The following is a 22534-nucleotide window of genomic DNA, read 5'->3' on the forward strand; positions in this document are numbered from 1 at the left end:
TGACCACTAGTAATGGGTCTCCCAATAATCCTGCTTTTTATAGATGAAGACACTGAGGGTCAGAGGTGAAGTGACCTGCCCACACCACACAGCTAGTAAGAGGCAGAGTTGAGACTAGAGCCAGGTCCCTTGATTGCTAATCCACTGGCCTTTGCTGTATCTCAGCTTCCTTTTTTGGAGCTTCTTGCTTATATTCACTGCCTCCTTTCACAGCCACCCCCCCGCCCCAGTTGCTGAGGGACCCTTCTCCCCATAGGCTCAAACCTTACTATGGCTTATTTTCTTCTGCCCCAATCAAAATGGCCAGTTTCTGTCCCCTTCCATCCTCATTGGGGCAGGGGAGGAGGGCAGAAGGAGATCGTGACAGTTCCCAAAGTAAGTGGATCATGAAGAAATGTTGTCTACCCTCATGTCCAGTCTCCTTAGAATTCCTTATGAGCCAGTTTAAGCAAGTGCCTCTGCCTCTAGACGTGGATTTGCCCACCTGGCTTAGCTGATCCCAAACCTCCTCTGAGGTGATCCTTAGTCAGTGTTGCTATCCTTCATTTCCTCTCTTCCTCCCAATTTTTCAGGTGCTCTGCATGTACCAGGCACTGTGCCTGGCACTGGGGAAACAACCAGCATGATGGACACTCCTTTATAAACGTGGAAGTCACAGCCTTTCACCTCTAATTTATTGAGAAGGAGTCTTCTCCACTGGAAACTTGGAGTACAAGGCCCCAAGGTTTGTTCATCTTTTCTAGGGATTCTCTTTCTGTTACTCATGCTATGGCTGTGTGACCTTGGGCAAGTAACTTAACCTGTCTGGGCCCCTATTTCCTCATTTATAAAGGGGAAAAATCATAACATCTTTGAAAGGGCGTTGGGAGTTTTAAGTGAACATATATAAAAAGTAAATATACATATTTGATATTTACATTAAAATAAATAAAATGTATATGTTAATGGAATAGAGTTATTTAAAGCTTGGGCTCTGGAGTCACGCAAATGTACATTCATATCCCAGCTCTGCTACTAACCAGCTCTGTGACTCTGTGTTTGTGTCAATAAAATGGGGATAACACCAATGACGTCACAGGTTTGTTGAGGAGATTAGAGGAGGTAATGCAGGTAAAGAGGCCAGCTCAGTGCCTGGCATTTTACAGGCCCTCAACTTCCTGGTCCTTACCTGCTCTGTCTTCTCACAGTCTCCGCCGTGCCTCCTTCTTTTCCATTGTAATTGTATTCTGGTTATCATATGAGTAGGCGATCCATATAAAAGCATGTAAAAAATCTCCTCCTATAACCTTATTCCCTGTCACCTCCAGGGGATCTCTATGTCCCCCAATCTTTTCCCTCTTTCAGAGACTTGTGTGTGTGTATGAACAGATTGGTTTACAAATTCTCTCCTTCTTTACCCAAATAGTAGCTTCCCCCCACCCCATATATAATTCGGCATTTAGCTTTTTACTATGTAATACTGTAATATCGAGATCATTCCATAGCATATAAAAAAAACTTTTCCATTCAATTTCTATAAAATACCAGTTTTATAGGATATTCCATCATATGGACACCCCATAGCTGAATTAACCAGCCAGGTGCTGGTGGTCATTTAGGCTGCTGGCAATCTTTCCCAGTTAGAAACAGTGCCCAAGGAATATGCTGTCCTTTTGAAATTCCTTTCAGCCTCTCTCAGCTGTGATGTCCCACGCAAAAGGGATATGGGGATGGCAGGACACCGGCAGTACAGCCTGGAGGTTAGACTTGTGAGGCCCAGAGCAGCAGGAATAGGGTCCGACCCCAGGATCTACTACCTGCTGCCCTGCTGCCTTGAACCCAGTGCTCACTCTCTATAAGGTAGTGGGGCCTGGGAATTTGCATTTCTAACAAGTTTCCCTGTGATACTGGCATGGGGACTGTACCTTGATAACTACTGTGCTCATAGGTTTATGTGGGGATTAAGGTATGTAGCCCCTTAGCGTTGTGCTAGTACCAGACTAAGACCTTAATATATCTTAGTGATTATTACTCTATGAGTCCCCTCACCACAGACAGAAAAGTTAACCAAACTCAGAGATGATGCAGAGCAATCCTCAGAGCCCTAGTCCATTCTCCAGGGATTTAGGGGATGCTGGAGTTTCTCCCCCAAATCTGCTTTAAGACCTAAGTCTGGAATGGCTGAGGAACTCTGCCAAGCTGCCTGGCCACCAGAAACTGTCATTTCTATGGTTGCTGGGAGTGGAGAACTGGTTGGAGAAGCCCAACCTGGAGCCCCCACACTGACCGGGCTGATGGATGCTTCTGTGAGCACCATCCTGTGCCAGCCTGCTTGCTGCCCGGGGAGAGGACAGAGGAGGGGCTCATCCCATCCCAGCTCCCACCCCAGCCATCAAAGGGCCCCCTTCCATTCTCAGAACCCTTGTAATTTGCTCTCATTAACAGTGCTTTGTTCTGGGGGGTGGGAGCAGTGGTGGAGAGCCCGAGGCGGCCACTGCAGGCCTGGTCATGCCCCCACTGCTCTCTTCGTCCGGCCCTGGGAGGGGAGGGAAGCCTAGAGTGAAGGCCATGCTGTGCTTCTTCCCACGCCACCCTCTCTGCAGAGAGGCAGGGACTCAGGAGAGCTGGTGGCTGGTGGAAGTGTGTGTCTCAGAAGAGGGGCACTTGGCAGAGCGCCAAAAATCACTGGGGTAGAAGAAGTGACTGGGCTGGGTTCTGGCTTGCTGGGTGACCTTGGGTAAGGCCTTTCCCCTCTCTGAGCCTCAGTGTCCTCTTTTATAAAATGAGATGTGTTCAGTCAGGCTCTGCACCTGTCACCCTGAGTCAGTGTCGAGTCGCAGGATTAAGTCTACATCTGAAACTAATGATGTACTGTATGTTGGCTAATTGAATTTAAATTAAAAATATATATATAAGTCAGCAGCATTTTCCTTTGGCTCACCTGTGCGTAGCCCCAGAGACATTGAACTTCTGGCACCTACATTTGGGCCTCCTCTGCTGCCTGGTACCCCAACCTGCCGCTCTCTCATCCCAGCCTCCTTCCACCCACTCTGGTCTGCATTCTATTCCTTGAGCCTTGCAAGACACACCACAGCGATACTGTGCCCCTTGCTGGCTGTAGGACATCAGGCGAGTCACTCAAGCACTCAGGTTCCCCATGTGTAAAGTGGAAATAACACTATTATCTGCTGACTAGGGTTTTGCGAGCATTCAGTGAGACAAGCCGTGCAGAGTGCTCAGCATGGTGCCTGGCGCGCAGCAAGCTCCTAATACCCATGAGCCATTCTTGCAATTATTACCATTATTGCTTTAAAAGCTAAACAGAGCCAGAGCTCTGCATACACAACACCTTAACTCTTGAGACCCTATGTGTCTGCTTGATTTTCTGTTTTAACATTTTACCATTCTCTCCTTCTCTCTCCACCATCCCTAACATCTATGTATCCAGAAAAACTATCCAAGTGGTTTCATTTTTCAAGAAAAAGACATAGTTTTATTCCTCTTTTCTTTCAACAAACATCCACATTTTTACAAGAGGCCCCTCCCACATCCCAGGCATGGCAACTATCAAAACCAAAGAGACTGTCCCCTCAAATAAGTTAATAAGTATTTATAACCAAGAAGTGCTCTCTGGATGGGGCAGCAGGAGGAGAGAGCCTGAGGATCTTAAACCGAGGGCTTCTGCAGGCATGCTTTGGCCCAGTAGTCTGCAGAGGGGGCACATCTCACAGCAGGACAAAATCAGATACTACAGGGATCTCCATTCCAAGGGTGTGCAGGGGCCTTTAGGGGTGGCAAGGGTGGGTGGAGGAGGACCGTGCTCAGCTATGACAGCAGGTATGGTGGGATTTGCTGAGTGACTATAAGTGACTAAGTCACTTGGCCTCTCCAAGCTGTTTAGTTTTTTTAATCGGGGCAAGAAAACCAACTTTCCTCGGTCCCAGGAAGGGCTGCAGAGTCCTCTCATGAGAAGGAATAGTGTGTGTGTGTCTTTACTCACAACAGAGTCCTGGAGTGCCTATTCTGTGCTCTGTACTGGAGGAACGATGAATCCATGCACTCAGCTCTTTTTTAAAAAAAAATTTTTTTATTGGAGTTAAATTTGCCAACATATAGCATAACACCCAGTGCTCATCCCGCCAAGTGCCCCCCTCATTGCCAATCACCCAGTCACCCCAACCCCCCACCCACTTCCCCTTCCATTACCCCTTGTTCATTTCCCAGAGTTAAGTGTCTCTCATGTTTTGTCACCCTCACTGATATTTTTCACTCCTTTCCCTTTATTCGCTTTCACTAATTTTTATATTCCCCAAATGAATGAGACCATATAATGTTTGTTCTTTTCCGATTGACTTATTTCACTCAGCATAATACCCTCCACATCCCTCCACATCGAAGCAAATAGTGGGTATTTGTCATTTCTAATGGCTGAGTAATATTCCATTGTATACATAGACCACATGGACACCGAGGCTCCTTCCCCAGTTCGGCTATTGTGGACACTGCTGCTGTAAACATTGGGGCATGCACTCAGCTCTTGAGAGGCTAATAGGAACAGCCAGTGCTTCCTCAGCTGGTACTATGTTTTAGGCCCTTTACCCATAGTAAGTTACTTTATTGTCATAAGAGTCTTATGATGACAGGTATTACAATCATCCATATTTTGTAGGCAGGAAATTTGAGACATGGAGAGGTTGTTAAATGCCTCACCCAAAGTCCCAGACTTTGGCTTCAACTGCTATATCAGAGGTCCTCATGGAGTGGTCTGGGGACTCCTGGGTCCCAGAGACCCTTGGACGTGGTCCACAAGGTCAACATAAATTTCATTATTGCTAAGAACTTCCTTGCCTTTTTTACTCTTATTTTCTCATGAGTGCATAGTGGAGTTTTCCAGAAGCTACAGGACTTGTGATATCACAGCAAGCAGAGAGGAAAATGAGGTGTTTCTTGCAGACATTTGAAAAGATGTACAATGACACTCTTCTCCTTATTTTTTGATTTTGAAAATATTTTCATAGGAATACTTGTATGAACATGTGATGAGTTTATTGTTACTTTTTATTTTTTTTATTGTTACTTTTTAAATACATCCACATAAATACTTAACATGTTCTTCTCCGTTTTAATAAGGTAAGAGTGTAAAGGGGTCCAGAGACCAAAAAGCATGAGAACCACTATACTCACAGAACTGCTCCCCAATCATTATAACATGGGTATAATGCTCCCAGGGGTGGAGCCTACTAGGGGTGTTGTACCAGGGTTGCTTGCCAGTGTCATTAGCATTATTAAGAAATAGATCCCTGGATCATGCTACATGGAGTGGCCCATGGGAGAACCAGCTCTATCACAGATCAATGTCTGTGATTCAGAGCGTCTGCCCTTGTGACTTGCAATATGGGAGTTAAATTGTAAATCCCTCCTTGCATTTCTCCTTCCATAGTTTCCTGAGGGCTGTGGCTTGTCTCTCGTGATCAGCAACCCTGCCAGTGTCTAAGATGACTCTCTTGCTCTTTGAGATGCTCCCCACCTGATCCCTGCAAAAAAATTCTGTTTCCTACACAGCCTATGTTTTACATAAGATGCTCACAAACATTTCTGCCAAATTTCATGAACACCCATTTTGTTGTTTTCACTTGGTATGGTGACAAATGGAAACCGAATAATGAAAATGACAGTAACAATATCAGAAATTCAGTAAACACGGATGGCACAGAAACAAATGTCCAATGATGGCAGAGCTAGAGAAAACTTTCTGGAAATGTTCCCAAAATCTGCATACATGTCTCTTTCAGGGGAATCTGATCTTCTGGATGATGATCTTAATTTAATCTTTCATATTACCTTTTATCCAGTACTTTGTAGGAAACTTCTTAGAGAAATTCCAAAGGACAAATACATTTAAGAAGAATTTCATTCCAGAAATATTAAGTTAGGATCTGACATGAACATGATTCTAAGTTTCAGTGTTTCCATAAAGGTTTCTTCAAAAGATGAGAGCTGTGTTTTCGGCCACATTGGTTAAATTACTACAGTCTTTTTATTTATTTTTATTTATTTATTTTTTAAAAATTACTACAGTCTTACGGGATGTGTTAATACTCTATATAGACACATCACAGAGTGTTCTGTATCGTGCTCTGGGACTTAGCTCTGCTTTGAACTTTGTAACCCAATCAGAGGCTTGCCTGAGAGCTGCTTTTGGAAGCTCACAATGGTGCAGTGTCAAAAAGAACGAGCTTCAGATCTGACCTAAAAGGTAGTGATGCTGGCTCAACTGGCAGATACTTTAGAGCTTCAGGTCTTCAGCTGTGAAATGGAAAAAGAAACCTACACTTCTTACCCTTACAGTTCTGTTCTAGGGATCAAATAAGATACATACTTAGAAAAACAGAAAGTGCTTGTGTCTCTCCTGAGGAATTCCCTCATGCCGTTCTGTCTACCTGGAACCCACTCCGCCCCAGTAGCTGTGTAAGCCCAAATGGTCCTACAAGGTGGCTTGCTCTGCTCAGTCCTGCTGGCCTGTGTCTGCAAGTCTGTTTCAGGGCCTTCAGACTTGTAACACCTTTTGCATGGAGTGTTTTTCCCTTAGGTAACTGCATGGTTGAGCCCTGATCTCCTTCCCATCTCTGTTCAAATGTCACCTTATCAGAAAGGCCTTCTCTGGACACACTGTATGTGTCCAACCCCCAGAAGCTCTCCTATTCCCCTTGCTCCACATCAGTGTTCTTTGTGGCACGTAGGCATTTTATAGCTATTTGTTTACCTGTTGATTATCTGACTACAGAGTCAGTTCCATAAGAGCGGGCACTTTGCTTTGTTCTGCTGTAATCCTAATGCTGAGAACCTAGCATGCACACCCTCCTCCGCCAGGAAAAAAAATAGAAAATAAAAAGACAAGAAAATTGCAGACTGCCGGGCAGCCTGGGTGGCTCAGCGGTTTAGTGCCGCCTTCAGCCCAGGGCCTGATCCTGGAGACCCAGGATCGAGTCCCATGTCGGGCTCCCTGCATGGAGCCTGCTTCTCCCTCTGCCTGTGTCTCTGCCTGTGTGTGTGTGTGTGTGTGTCTCATTAATAAATAAATAAAATCTTTAAAAAAATTGCAGACTGCCATATCAGAGCACGAGACAGGGTGAGCTGGGTGGAAGAAATTTCAGCGGGGCAGACCATAGAGAACAAAGACGAGGAGACCCCGTGTTTCCTCCTGCTCCCACTCCCATCTCTTGGCTTAGATGTATTATAGCAAAGCCTCAGTGTAATTATGGGCATTTAGATTGTTTACTCCTTGTTAACCACCCTCTTTGCTCACTTAATTGGTCCAAAGCCTGTGGCATGAGTAACTAAGCGTGCAGCAATTTGGCATGCGGCACACCGGCAGCAGTGGGTTTGTGCAGAGACTGCTGCCTTCCCACTTACTGGGCTCTGGATGCAACCCTCTGCCCAAGTGGAGCTCAGACAGGCGCTGACAGCCTACGGCACCTTTGATGCCCTGGCAAACACGCCAGGGGGACTCACTCAACCTTGGGATCTTTACTCTGGGCTTCTAGTGGGTGCCTGGTTGGTCTCCCAAATCCCAGGCTCTCTCTGCATCCTACCCAAGGGAGTGAAATAATTCCCCTTTTTGCTTCAGGGGGAATAAAATCCGAGCTGCATCTGCCTGGCCTGACTTTTGCCTGCTTGGCCACCTCACCTCACCTCACATGTCTCCCCTCCTCATTCATCTCTTACCTGCTTCCCTATACAGGTCCTGCCTCAGGCCATCGGCACTAGCTATTCCTCTCATACCCTCACAGCTGCTTCCTCTTCTCCATGTAGTAGTTACATGAATGACTGAAGGGATCATATGACTGGGCAAATCCTGGTCTCTCTCTGTATTTTCATTTCCCCATTTGATAAATAGGTAGATGGGTTTAAGTTCTACGTTCCTTTCCAAAATGTGCATCTGAGCATTAGACAAGTCATTTAATGAGGCCATTTAAGAAAAAATTTTTTTAAGTAGGCTCCACACTGAACATGGAGCCCCACATGGGGCTTGATCTCATGACCCCAAGATCAAGATCTGGGCCAAGATCAAGAGTGGGATGCTTAACTGACTGAGCCACCCAGGTGTCCTGAGGCCACAAAAGTTTTTGAAGACCCCACTGGGCACTGGGTTCTAGGGGCAATGTAAATAGTAGTGAAAAAATAAGATAGAAATCCTGCCCTGAAGGGGCATACTAGAATTCTAGTAGATGGAGACTGACAGACAATTAACATAGAAATAAGATGATTTCAGTTACTGCTAACTACTGTAACAATAAAAATAAGGGAATGTGATGGAGCATGAGCCATGGCAGGGGCTTTGATTAGAGTAGTCAAGGGGGGGCTCTTTGAGGAGGTGACTATTGAGTCAAGGCCTGAATGACAGTGAGCTGAGACAAACCCTCCAAGGAGAAGCAGCAAGTGCGGGAGCCCAGAGAAAGAAGCTAGTGTGTTATCTTCAAGGAGCAGAAAGAAGGCCTGTGCAGAAGGAGAGAGTGTGTGGTGGGCAGGAGACAGGGGAGGGAGGTCTGGTCTGGGGGCCATGGCAGAGAGTGTGTACTTCATGCTAAGGGCCAGGGAGGGTTTTAGGAGGAGAACAACTCATTCTGGCTGCTTCTTGGAGAACAGGCTAGAGGGAGACAAGGGAAGGGCAGGAAGGACAGCCATCCATGGGACAAAAAAATGGCATCTGGATCAAAGGCAGAGGGGCTGACAGATTTCAGGGTGTATATTTTGGAGGTAGAGCTGAGAGGGCTCACTGATGGATGGATGTGTTTATGAGAGAGGGACACGTATGTAGAATGCAATTAATAAGTGATTAATAAACATGACTTGGTGATCCCTGTGGGCTGCTAGTTTGCCAAAGAGCTCAGCACTGGGATTTGGGCACATTTGAAATGACAGTAGGACGACCTTTGTGTTTCCTACTTGTCATTGTATTTGAGGGCAGGAACCATGTGGGTTTTGTTCCTTTACTCCTGGTGCCTAGCACAGTGCCGGGCACAGAGTGATGCTCATATGGTCACGAATAGTCCCTAGAGCTTGTATCCCTCCCAAGGACCCAGGGAGACGAGGCCAAGAAGGCACCCCTGCTCTCTCACAGTCCTATCAGTCCCACAATCTACCAGAGTAGGTAAGGCAGCTATGCTGCACCCCCACTGCCATCCTCAGGTCACCCAGAGCCCTCTTCTGGCCCTTGCCCCCTCATTGACTGCAGGAGCCCAGGATCCCAATTTTGATGCAGTCCGGCTGCTTTCCCAGCTCAAATATATGCAACCTGCTTAAAATTCATCAACAGTATGGACCCCCATCCCCTTCTTCCCTTGCGGGTCATATACATGTTCACAGAGGCTTTTGGGAGACCTGAGAGTGGGCCTCATAGTAAGGGTGAAAGGTCATTTGTACGGGTGTAGTGGTGTGAACTGTATTAATTCATACTTCTCTTGGCTAAGGAGAGCCCCCCTTTGTCTATAATTAAGGCTGATATAGGAAAGATATTCTTTTTTTCAGAAGGTCTTCCCCAGAATGCCTCCAGAGGGGAAAAGTGCTCCCTCAGAGCTTCTCAGGGATGGGACTCTTGAGCATTCTTGGCTCAGCCTGACTGATTATGCAGGCTTCACCCTGTTCCAGGGCTAATAAAAAAGCACAGCCCCAAGGCACTGGGGCTTTGTATTAAATTTTTAATAGCCATGGTGGGTTTGATCCCGTACTCCTGGGTGTATTAGTCACTGCAGGTTCAAGTGAGGAATTTATAGACAGGCCTCAACAATCTGCTTCTAATTTAGGGATGGAAACTTTGATTTAAGAATCCTAAAAGGCAATATGGTATAGTCGAGGGGGCTAGGTTTCTGTCATTCAACAAATTCTATTAATCTATGTATTTGGCATTGCGCTGATCAGCCTCCTTCCTGTGAGTCTAAAGCTATGTGATCGTGACCGACTTACTCCCCATCTTTGGGCCTCAGCCTCCTGACTTGCAAATGATGGAGTGGGGCTCTTCCCAGCTCTTTCCAACTGTGACATCCCACGTCTGGATCTCTGAAGGACAAATGGCTTCTCCAGCTGCAGCCGCTCCCTGGGAGGCCTCCCTTAGGGAAAGTTGGCTTCGAGTGCAGAGCAGTTCCTAGAAGCCTAAGCATGCCCTGCCCTGAGTCCCTGCTCGCCTTCCTGCTGCTGGCGGAGGGTGGAAAGGGTTAAAGTGTTGGCTCAGCAAGGCAATAATAGACTCGCTGGATCCCCTCCCTCTTTCGGTCCTCTCCCCTTTTTGTTCTCAGGGATTTGCTCAGCTTGCTGAGGTTAGGTAAAACTCCTTGCTGGGCTGGGAGCCATGCCTCTCTGCCTCTCTGCTGGGAGCGAGCTGAACTGTAGCAACTTGCCCAGGCTCTTCCCCCAGGCAAGAAATCTGAAGCCACCATGGGGGAGGCGGGGTGGAGAAATCTTGGAACCTGAGACAATGATTCTGGCTGGAGCCAGAAGTGCCTTCTCAGATTATGGAGTCCAACTAGCTACTTTTGCAGGTGGGGAAACTGAGGCCCAGAGAGGGGGCTTTTCTTAGGTTTGCCCGGTGAATTAGGGATAGAAGCCAATGCAGGTTCCAAGATTCCCAGGCCAAATTCTTTGTCCTGGGCTGATCCCTAGACTTTAGGGACAGTCTTTTGGGCTAAAGCTGGCATGAATAGATAATGTTGGAGGAAGGGGACAGAAGGAAAGCAGAGGGGGCATAATCCCAGGTGTTATGAAGCAGGCAAAAGGGACTGACTCTTTGTTGAAGCTTTTTTGGGGCTGCCTTCCTGATACTCATCCTGTCTCTGCCAGGCTGTCCAGGCATCCTAAATATCTACCCATTGGATCCTCAGATCACAGTAGGCTGCTTTGCTTTCACTAAGAACCCAGCTTGGGTGGAGCCTCCTTCATTTACTTAGGGTCCGGTTTGTTTTTAATTTTTTTTATTTATTTATGATAGTCACAGAGAGAGAGAGAGAGGCAGAGACATAGGCAGAGGGAGAAGCAGGCTCTATGCACCGGAGCCTGACGTGGGATTCGATCCTGGGTCTCTAGGATCGCGCCCTGGGCCAAAGGCAGGCGCTAAACCGCTGGGCCACCCAGGGATCCCCAGGGCCCGGTTTTTTAAACAGACCTGCTTCAAGCCCCAGCTTCTCTTCTTATTAGCTGGGTGATCTTGGGCAAGTTGTTTCACTTTTCTGAATCGGAGCTGTCAAATGGTAGTGCTAATAGTACCTTCTTCACAGCATTATGGAGAGATGAATGAGATAATGCAGGATCAGGTGCAAAGTAAGTGCTGGAGAAATGACAGGGGTTACTAGCACTCCTCTGCCTTGAGTGCTCTCTCCATATCTTTCTTGGCTTTTCTTTCTTTCTTTCTTTTCTTTCTTTCTTTCTTTCTTTCTTTCTTTCTTTCTTTCTTTTCTTTCTATTTTTATTTTTTTAAGATTTTATTTATTTATTCATGAGAGACACACAGAGAGAGGCAGAGACACAGGCAGAGGGAGAAGCAGGCTCCCCCCAGGAGCCTGATGGGGGACTTGATCCGAGGACCCCTGGATCACGACCTGAGCTAAAGTCAGGCAGACACTCAACCACTGAGCCCCCCAGGTGCCCTCTTGTCTTCTCTTTCAGGAGAATGGACCTTTCTCTGGGCCTGCCCTCCTCACAGGGTAGTATGAAGCTTTAATAAGATGATGGAGTTAAAGGAGCTTCATAGGGACGCGGAACCTAGTGTGGCTCAGCGGTTGAGCATCTGCCTTTGTCTCAGGACGAGATCTCAGGATCCGGGATGAAGTCCCATATTGGGCTCCCTGTGGGGAGCCTGCTTCTCCCTCTGCTTATGTCTCTGCCTCTCTCTCTCTCTCTCTCTCTCTCTGTGTCCCTGATGAATAAATAAATAAATCTTTTAAAAAATCTTAAAAAAATAAATAATGGAGCTTCATAAAGGACTATGTAGAACCAGTGGTCTCTCTTGGTGGTCCCTCTGACTAGTTTGTCCCATGGCCCTGTGGCTCCTGAACTATCTCCCTGGGTTGACCAGTTGTCCGTCAGCTCAGGATGTGGTGTAGGAGAAACACTGGGAGCTCAGGTGCTCCCTAACCATTGGATTCACACTAACCATCCATGAGCCAAATGGCTCTGGGCATGTCATTTTGCCTTTCTAAGATAGTTTTGACCACTGCTAGCTGGGGCCAGAATCCCTGTTTTTCCCAATTCATAGGTCTAAGTTGGAAACTGCAAAACTCTCTGTCTGCTCCGTGTCCCTTCCCCCTTTCTCTGGTTCCACACCTAATTTCCATGAGACATCCAGCCCATTCTGACCTCCAATTCTGACCAGTGGTTTGGGGCCACTGACCCAACCTCTGCTCCAGTGTTAGGTCTGAGATCAGCCTTGCCAATCAGTGCTCTGAATTCCCGATGGTCCCTGTGATTGGTTCAGGAATGGGCCTGTGATCCAATCACAGCCAACTAACATTTACCCTGGAACTTTGGCTTATGGCAACAGGGAGAAATGACTCACTCTTTTTTCAACTTGACAAAAGCCTGGGAGAATGAGAATTTGGAGCTCCCAGGCACCGTCAGGTGTCAGGAGAATCTACTTGACCAAATGCAAAACAAAACAGACAAAAGGCAGAGAAGGGCAACCTTTTGCCAATATTTTTTGTACATTCAGTCCTATACTTACCTAAAACCAAACTATTCCTGGACTTCTCAGGAATAGGAGTCTATTTATTTATGCACTATATTTGTATATATATTATACGTATTTCCTTTCCTTATTTCTTTCCTGTTCCTATTAATTCCTCTCTCTATCCAATTATTTTTGCTTAAGTCTGTCTGATTTGGCTGTCACTTGGAATAAAAATTTCCTAATTAAGACAGTGAAAGAAATATGATAGTCACTGGAATAAACAATGTTAGCGATTGACTTAATTTCCATTTCCCCTTCTTCCTTACTAATAGAACCCTGGATGGAGGATGGGAGCAGGGAGATGGTGTGGTTTAGTCCTAAGAGAGATGTGATGTTTGGTCAAAGCTAATCATGACAACCCTATTTCTTGTTTTTCAGAATCCTTGCATTAACAATGACCATGTGATCCACTTCTGGATGATAAAACAAGGAGAAATCTGCTGGAAAGTGGGTACCTGGGAAAGTAGACAGCCAGCTGGCATCGCCCTGTCTTCTTCTTCCAGCCATAAAGAAGGATGCAATGACTGGAATTGCAGCAGCCACATTGTGACCATGAGGTAGAGGCCAAAAGAATTACAGAGGTACTTGTCCTTACATCATTGCACCATTAAACTAATGCCAATAACTGTCTGCCTGTGGTTCTTGTAATAGAATAAAAACAAACATCTATTTGTTTAAGCCAGTGTTAGTTGGATTTTCTGTTATTTGCAGCTCAAAGCATTCTTTAGGAATGAGTCATTTCACTCATACAGAACTCAAGTAGCTATCCAACAATGTCACTGATCCAAAACTCAGACAAGAATACTGGTAAGAATAAAACAACTCAGCCCCTTTTTGCTTCCCAGGAAAAAACATGGAAAAAAAAGAGTAAAACAAATAACATTTATTGAATAGCTACTATTGGCAGTGTGTTAAGAGCTTTAATTGCATATAAACTTAGGTTCAGTGGCAATAGCTTTATGGGTGGATACTATTATTAGTCCTGTTTTATAGATCAGAAAACTGAGCCACAGAAAGATATTTTTTAGGGTTACTTGGCTAAGAAATGCTGGCGACAAAAAGGCTTCTACCATGTATTTCATTCATTAAAGAACACCTTGCCCAGAGTTGATAGACTCATTTTCTACACGGTGTAGCATGTAGTTATCTAACAGATTTACTGTTGTAAAGAATGGAGAGGACGCCTGGGTGGCTCAGTGGTTGAGCATCTGCCTTCGGCCCAGGGCGTGATCCTGGGGTCCTGGGATCGAGTCCCACATCGGGCTTCCTGTGAGGAGCCTGCTTCTCCCTCTGCCTGTGTCTCTGCCTCTCTCTGTGTCTCTCATGAATAAACAAATAAAATATTAAAAAAAAAAAAGAATGTAGAGAGAAGGGCCCTTGAAATAAGTTGCAGCTGACATTCTATCAGTGAGCAATAATCAATTACAAAAAAAGGAAAGCCTGGATTTTCCAGGGTAGTGAAAATAGCCTAATAGACCTACACAGCCCTCAGGACATCACTGTATTAAAACTCAATTCAAGGGCAGCCCCAGTGGCCCAGTGGTTTGGTGCCACCTTCGGCCCGGGGTGTGATCCTGGAGACTCGGGATCGAGTCCCACGTCAGGCTCCCTGCATGGAGCCTGCTTCTCTCCCTCTCCCTCTGCCTGTGTCTCTGCCTCTCTCTCTCTCTGTGTCTATCATGAATAAATAAGTAAAATCTTTAAAAAAAAAAAACCTCAATTCAATCATTAATGTTTTATAATGGCCTGGAGTCATCAAAGAAAGATGAAATGATACTTCACCTCTTGTTTGAGAAGGCAGGGAAGCATGTAATACATCCAGGGAAGCTTCCTATCTGAAACACTTAAAACAAAAGAAAATTGTAGCATTTTCATCCCCTCCCCTCTCTCCAGCGCAACTTTCTGGAAAACACAACTTACAGAATGCTTCCCCCCCTTAGAGGCCCAGAGGCTAAGGTTGCTAGGGGACTGCATTTTTCATCGCCACTGTCCCACAATGTTCCCTTCTCAAGCTTATAAATGTCAACCTGTGTGTTTCTAGAAAAGGTGCTCTTAATTATAATGCCTGCGGGTTACCCATGAGTGTTCACCCTGGAGAGCCCAGGGGCAATGTGAAGCCTTGGAGAGTGGCACTTGTTAGGACCCCTGGCTGCTGCCTGAGCAGAGACCAGGGGACGTTGGAGTAGGCTCTGGGAGGCATTCCATGGACCCGATGTCTAGCCGGGCGGGAGCTACTGAAGGTAAAAACCACACTATGCTGAGGCCGGATGTGGCCTTTGAGGTTTGTAATCCAACCTGCTCTGTGAACAGATAGGGAACCTGAGGTCCAGAGAGGGGAAGGGATTCTCAAGTTCACACAGCAAGGTTATCACAGAGCTCAGAGTCCTGTTCCTGACTTCTGACCGGGGCAGAGGGAAACACCAAAGGGTTGGAAAGGTCCTCTGAGACTTGTTCTCAGAATGGGATCAGCCTGGCTGACGTTCCTCTACCACCGTGGGCCTCCTCTTTGGGATGTTCTGTGCTTCCTCGGCAGCTGAACCAGGTGAGGGCCTGCCTCTCTGAGATAGTAATTCAACACCTGCGTATTTAGTATTTAATATGTTCTCACGATAGTGAGAAAAATCGTGAGTGGTGCCCGTCCTCATGGGGTTAACAGTCAAATGTAGTGGTTGAGATGATAGGTTCTGGCATCATTTGCCAGGCACCAAGTTTGGGGTGCTCTTGCTTGCTGCACTTAGACACAACCTAACTTACAGAGGCAAAGACACATAGACAGACCTATATGACAGCCATACAGACATAGGCAGAGAAGCCTACGCCTTCACACACACACAGACACTGTACACCCACTGACACACACACAGATGTGTGTCTAGACATGTGCCCCCATCAGAGACACACACACATACACATCCCATATACATATACACAGACACATGCATGTATGTACACACCCAAAGGCACATATGTGTGCACACACACAGAGCCCTCTTGCATCACCTCCCTGCCCCCCATGAGCAAATTGCAGTCTTAACGACACTGGAGATGCCATCTACCTACTTTCCTGGTAAAGCACTTCCTCAACAATGCCTGACCCCAAACCAGACATGCCTGGGTCCCTCCCCCATATCTGTTGCTGCTACAGGTATTTGCTGAATAGAGGCTGGAAACCAGGATCTGAACCACTCCTGCCTGATTCATTCCTCTCGGGGGCCACAGAGCTTCCTTTTCCCGGCTCAGAGCAGCTTCCCAGGCTTAGCACCTTCAGCTCTCCCCCTGACTCATCCTGCCTTAGTGCAGTATGAGGCCTGTGGTTTGCACAAGCTGGGGCATGAACCGAGGTGGGAAGGGGTGATTTTGGTGTGGGGTGGGGGTCACTGTTAGGTAAGGGCCCTGGAGGAAGTATGGGCATGAGCTGCATGTCCTGTAGGGACATGAGGAATGTGTACCAATTGGTCCTGCTGGAAAGTTGCCTTATGGGGACAAAGGGCGAACCTAGCGGTAACCCCAGGATTGTCTGCGGTTTGGATTCCACTCCACCTGGAGCTCTGGGCCCCGCTTGCCCCTCCGGCAGCTGTGTTCTCCCCATGGAATCAAGAGTCTGTGGAGCTATTGGTATGGTTCACCCCAAGCCTATGATCCCCCACTTCCTGATCACATTCTGGGCACTCAGGATCTGGACTTCTTGTTTAAAGAACCCCAGATAGAATATGAATAATAGTGAAAGGGAATATAAAGGAAGGGAAAAGAAATGTTGGGAAATATCAGGAAGGGAGACAGAACATAAAGACTCCTAACTCGGGGAAACGAAGTAGGGGTGGTGGAAGGGGAGGAGGGTGGGTGTTGGAGGGGAATGGGTGACGGGCACTGAGGCGGACACTGGACGGGATGAGCACTGGGTGTTTTTCTGTATGTTGGTAAATTGAACACCAATAAAAATTAATTAAAAAAAAATGAAGAACCCCAGATAGTTTCCTAGGCCTGTGCAGTAAGCCGATGCTAGGCATCTTCCTCTAAGGGCAGGCTGGGCGCCCCTAAAAGGTGTGAGGGGGTGCCAAATTGGTGCTGTTTGCGGGGCAGGAATTAGGGTGATGTGGGTGGAGCTTGGGCTGGGAAAGCTAGTGGGAGAGCAAGCAGGAGAGAGGGAAGGTAGGTGGGCTGAAGCCCTGGGGCCCTCCGTTAGCACTCTTGCTCAGTGCTCCACCTGAAGTCAGACTGTTGGGCGCAGGGATGTTGAGGACTCCCGGTGGCAGAAGCACAAGGCTGGATGTCAGAGAACCTGAGCTCTGGACAACTTCTGCCAAAGAGTCCCACTGAAGAGGAGCGTAGGCTCTGCGGTCAGCTACCTGGGTTTCAAATTTCTGGGGACTGTTTAGCTATGTGACCCCAGACAAGATGCCCTCTGTGAGCCTCAGTTTTCTCATTGATCACATGAGACCAATAATTGTCCCTAGTGTTGAACAGTAAAGAGCTTAGCACAGAAGCTGGGACATAGTAAGTGATTAATCAGCGTGATTATCTCTGACCTTGGTAAATCCCTTGCTTTTTCTCTGAGTCTCAACTGCCTTTCAGGAAAAGGAGGCATGATGCTAAGTTCAATGATGTTTGAAGTTTTTTTGGATACTCAGTCCAGGATTAGGCCCGAGGGAGATGCCTCTCGGTGCCTGGAAAGCCCCACGGATGGAGCACAGCAAACACAGCGAGTGCTCTCTGGGTATAGAGAGCAGCCCTCTGCTCTCACTGGTGGCTTGGACCTGCAGATCCTTTTCAAAGGGCCTGGAGACAAAAATGGTTTGCAGGGAGCCATCTCCTTCCACCTCAGGGCTTTTGCATGTGCCCGCCCCATTGCTGGGAACACCTGCACTGTTTTTCAGTACTCACCAGTTAACTGATGTGTGTTTCAGATCTTAAATATCACTTCTGCAGGAAAGCCCAGATCTGCTGTGACTGGTCTTCCTTGTTCCTCGTATCCACCTTCCATCTATAGTGATATCTATGTGGGCAATCACTGGATGTCACTTCCTCCAAGGGGCCTTCCTTTCAACCAGGTCAGAGTCCTGTGCCCTCCTGATGGACTCCCAAAGCACCCGGCACTTTACCATTTCACATTTCATCTGTGAAATCTTTGTATTTCATCTCTGGGGTGTAGATGAAATGTCGTCTCATTGTGGAGGTCCTGAATCAAGATAGGTTCCCCAGCTGCGCGTTCCCATGGTGCTCCTTATGCTCCTTTCATAAATGCACTGAACTTGTCAAACTTGTCATGACTTATTCAATATCTGTCTTCTCTCACCAGAACAGGAACTTCCCGAGGCAGGAACATACTTGCTTCATCCACCGTTGTGTCTCTAGCATGTAGAACAGTGCTTAGCACATTGAAAGGATTGCTAGCTATGTTTATCCTTTCGCTTCTGCGGACATGCGAGCATGTGCGCGCACACACACACACACACACACACACACACAAACCTAGTTTTATTCCCATTGCCTATGACAGTGGCCAGCACAAGGTAAGCTCTCAGCACTCATTAAACATGAATATGTGAGTCTCCTCTACTACAGCTGAAGCTCGGGAGGCAGGGAGCATGTCTTCAATGATGCTGTTTTCCATCTCTTGTGAAAATGGGATCAAGTGAAGCCCCCAAGGACCAGATCACACTCCCACTACAGGCAGACATAGGGGGGCCTCCAGGTTCTCCCTTCTCACTGTTCACAACCTGCCCCATTCTCCCATCTGGCCTCATTCTTGCTCTCCAGTCTGAATTTCCGCAACTTCCTCCCACTAATGGGGTCTCAGCCACTAATGCCTTCCTGGACCAAGGAGGTAAAGCCCACCTGGTTTTCTCCATTGTCCAATAGTTGTCATGTGGAGCCTTATGGGATGAGGGCAGGAGGAGATGTGCTAGTTCAGTGGGACAGAGGAGGCTTCACCAAAACAGTGACATTTGAGCCCAGCCTTGGAGGTGTTTATCTAGCCGGCCTGAGACTGTGAGGGGTGGAGTAGTAAAGAGCAAGTGAGGAAGGGCATTTCAGGCAGAGAAAACAATCAGCAAAAGCTCCAGGCAGAACCAGTTGAGATTTCTGGCAGTGTGGCTACTCTTCAGAACACTGGGGGCCAGCACCATGGGGCGGGGGGAACAGAACTTCCAGGGGCTAGAAAAGGCCCCAGAACTGGTATCATTTTAGAGAAAGGAAATAGTGGTACCATCAGCAATGGCAAATGTACGATGTGGCCTTTCCTCTTAAAGAAAGGAACCGTGTGTGCGACTATTGCCTTTCCTGGGCCTCCGTTTCCTGATCTACAAAATAAATGTTCTGGATGAGATGATGCCCCAACTCTTTCCAGCTCTGAAGTCCTGTGACTGAAACTGAAGTCTCCCTTGGCTTCTCCTTCTGGTTTTGGATCAGCACCAGGACTTGTGACCAGATATGAGGTCAGTTGTGCCGATTTCAAGACAAACGAGGGCTCTGTCTGTGCAGCTGGTGCCCATTTCCTGTGCCCAGAGCTCTGCCCTGGTGCTTGGGGCAGTCGGCTGTCACCACGTTCACGGTGTCACCTGCCCTAGCAGCCTTTCATCCTCTGGGCTCCTGGAGCATCCCCAGAGCTTGGCCGGGGGAAAGGTGGCACAGCAGGCTAGGAAGGGTAGGTGGACGAAAGGGGGCCTATGGAGGGCTGGCAGGGCCTGGAGGACACCCTGATGATCCTTGGCTCGATGGCCTAGGCTTCCGCTTTCCTTTCCTATGTCCACATATGTTCTTTGCAGCCAATAGCTTTTGGAATGAGTCAGACCTGGCTTTGAATTCCTTCCTTGCCACTGGCTTGTAGGCATTTGACCTAGTTTACTTCTTTTTCACTCATTATTTCATTTGCTCATTAGCTTGGTTTGCTTGTTGGTTCATCCATTTACACATTATTTATTAAATGTTTAAGACTACCTACTATGTGCTCACACAAAGCAAGGGATATGGTGTTCAACAAGCTGACTTTGTCACTACCCTCATGATACAGTGTGACAGGGATGCTGGCCTGTGTGCCCAATGGGAGAGCCACAAACGTATGAAATCTGGCTGGGGTGACCGAGGAAATTTTTGCATTTCATTTAATTTTTATTCATTCAAATTTAAATTTTAAAACAGATACTTGGTTTGCTTTTAAGTATGCTGTCAGTAATAGGAATGTGAAGCTACGTCTCAGCTGTAAGTTTTGTGAAATTCAAATGCGGATCAAATACTTAGCATTTAAGTCAAGATGTCCTGGACATGTATAAAAGCACATTGAATTTTAAAGCGTTAGTAGGAAAATAGGAATGAAAAATACTCTACAAATAAATGTTTAGATATTGATCATGTGTTGGAAATAACATTTTGGATACATAGAATTAAATAAAAATATATTAACAAAACTAATTTCATCTGCTATTTTTACTTTCTAAAGGTGGCTCATGAAAATTTAAAATCACACGTGTGGTTCATAGGATCTTTCTGTTGGACAGTGCTGTGTTCTGTACTTAAGCAGGCAACTATACTGTGAACTCACAGGATTGCAGGGAGCAGTAAAATGAGATGCTGCATAGGAAGGGCTTCGTTCAGGGGAAGTATTCAGTGCTGTACATCTGACCTTAGATGTCGAGCCGTACCCCAGATCCCTTCTTTTCTTCACCTTGACAAGTGGTGACAGTGCCAAAGCACCAAATCTGATTCCCTTTACTAAAGGCGACTTTTTCCTCAGGAGCTTTGTGGGTCTTGCATGCAAATTTTATGCAAATAGGACCCTCTGTGCCCCACCTCTTGTCCTTAGGACACTCCTAGATTATGTTACAACAGGGGCCCAGGGGCCCCTCAAAACTCCATTTCATGTCATCTGTTTTCCTTCTCCCCAGCAGTGTGCACTTTGCCCTACCTCAAAATCTGGCCCATGCTCCAGGACTTTCTAAGTCACTTTTGAATTTCACAGATGGGTAAAATGCCCCACAATTTGGGGGGCCTTATATAGAATTGCTTTTTTTTCTCAAACAGGGTCATTAAAAAAATTTTTTTTTAATTACTGTCTTTTATCACTGTATTTCATAAGAGAACACTTTTAAAAGTGAGAGCTGTTTTTTTGCAGTGTTTGACAAGCTAATTCTAAAATTCATATAGGAATGTAATGGACCCAGAAAAGCCAAAACAATCTTCAAATAGAAGAGCAAAGGTGAAGAACTCATACTTCCCAATTTTAAAACTTACTACAAAACTACAGGAATCAAGACAGTGTGGAACTGGCTAAGAATAGGCATCTGGGCCAATGGAAGAAAATCGAAAGTCCAAAAATAAGCTCTTACATTTATGGTCAGTTGATTCTGATAAGGGTGATAAGACAGTTCCATGTGGAAAGAATAGCCTTTTCAACAAATGATGCCGAGACAATCGGATACACAAATATAAAAGAATGAATTTGCACTCCTCTATCTCATATACATAAACCTTGGCTCAATATGAACCATTGACCTAAATTAAAGAGCTATAAGCTCTTAGAAAATAGAGGGATAAATCTTTGCAACTGTGGATTAGGCAATGGATTCCTAGATATGACCTGTAAAGCATAAGCAATTAAAGAAAAAATAGATAAATTGGATAGTGTGAAGGTGAAAACTTTTGCATTGTAAATGATATGATTGAGAAATGAAAGGACAAGCCACAGAATGGGAAAAATATTTGCAAATCGTGTATCTGATGAGGGACTTGTATCTGGAGTATACAAAGAACATTTACAACTCAACAACAAAAAGACAAATAACCTAACCAAAAAATGGGCAAGGGATTTGAAGGGACGTTTCTCCAAAGAAGATATACAAATGGTCAATAAGTACATGGAAAGATGCCCAGCATCTTCAGTCACTGGGGGTACACAAACCAAACCCACTGTGAGATACTATTCCACGTCTACTGGGATGGCAATGATCAAGAAGACTGCTATCAACAGGTGTTGACAAGGTTGTAGAGGAATTAGATCCTTCTATTTTGCTCATGGGAATGAAAATGGCTGCTTTGAGAAACAGTTTGGCAGTTCTTCAAAATGTTAAGAATAGAATTACCATATGACGCAGCCGTTCTATTCTTATGTATCTACCCAAGAGAAATGAAAACATATGTCCGGAAAATAACCCACAAAAAACAACCAAAAAGGAGTACCTGAGTGGCTTAGTTGGTTAAGCGTCTGACTCTTGATCTCAGCTGAGGTCTTGATCTCAGGGTCATGAGTTCAAGCCCTGCATTAGGCTCCATGCTGGGTGTGTAGCCTACTTAAGAAATAAAAATCCCCAAACCCAAAAGCTTCACACACAAATGTTCTAGCAGCATTGTTCTTAAAGCTAAAAAGTAGAAAAAGTCTAAATGTCCATCAACTGATGGGTGGATAAACAAAATAGGGCACACCCATACAATGGAGTTTTATTTCGCCATAGAAAGGAATGAAGTGGTGATACATGCTACTACATGGATGAACCTCAAAAACATACTCAGTGAAATAACCCAGTAACAAAATAACACATATAGTATGATTCCATTTATCTGCAATGTCTGGATAGGTGAATCTACAGAGACAGAACGTAGATTAGCAGTTGGCAGGACTGGAGATGAAGGATAGGGATCAGGGAGCTGCTAATGGGTATGGATTTCTTTTTGGTGGGACGCCTGGGTGGCTCAGTGGTTGAGTGTCTGCCTTCGGCTCAGGGTGTGATCCCAGGGTCCTGGGATCAAGTCCCGCATTGGGTTCCCTGCAGGAAGCCTATTTCTCCTTCTGCCTGTGGCTCTGCTTTTCTCTGTGTCTCTCCTGAATAAATAATTTTTTTAAAAAAAGAG

At 46.1% G+C, this 22534-nt stretch overlaps 1 long non-coding RNA gene across 1 annotated transcript; it reads left to right on the forward strand.

The window, feature by feature from the left end:
- Positions 1-578: 578 nt before the first annotated feature.
- On the forward strand, positions 579-13372 carry LOC140598464 (uncharacterized). The gene is made up of 2 exons (XR_012000890.1): positions 579-724; positions 13073-13372. It is a non-coding gene; the product is annotated as an uncharacterized lncRNA (long non-coding RNA).
- Positions 13373-22534: the final 9162 nt, after the last annotated feature.

The sequence above is a fragment of the Vulpes vulpes genome, chromosome 4 (genome assembly GCF_048418805.1).
Source record: "Vulpes vulpes isolate BD-2025 chromosome 4, VulVul3, whole genome shotgun sequence".
Lineage (NCBI taxonomy): Eukaryota > Metazoa > Chordata > Mammalia > Carnivora > Canidae > Vulpes > Vulpes vulpes.